Here is a 228-nt window from a genome sequence, read left to right as displayed (position 1 = left end):
TTTCCCAAATTAATGGGTGCATCTTCCAGAACTGGTGCGTTAGTTCTACTCATTCCTCATTGGCTCAAACAAACACATAAACTCACGAAGAAAGAGAAGACAAAATGCGTGGGGAAGTGGGATATGGTCTTGTTGTACATCCCAAAAGGTACTTTTCTTTCCTTCCTTCCTTCCTTCCTTCCTTCCTTCCTTCCTTCCTTCCTTCCTTCCTTCCTTCCTTCCTTCCTT

Source organism: Mus pahari, chromosome 2 (genome assembly GCF_900095145.1).
Source record: "Mus pahari chromosome 2, PAHARI_EIJ_v1.1, whole genome shotgun sequence".
Classification (NCBI taxonomy): domain Eukaryota; kingdom Metazoa; phylum Chordata; class Mammalia; order Rodentia; family Muridae; genus Mus; species Mus pahari.
The sequence above is the reverse complement of the archived record's forward strand: the minus strand, read 5'-3'. Positions refer to the sequence as shown.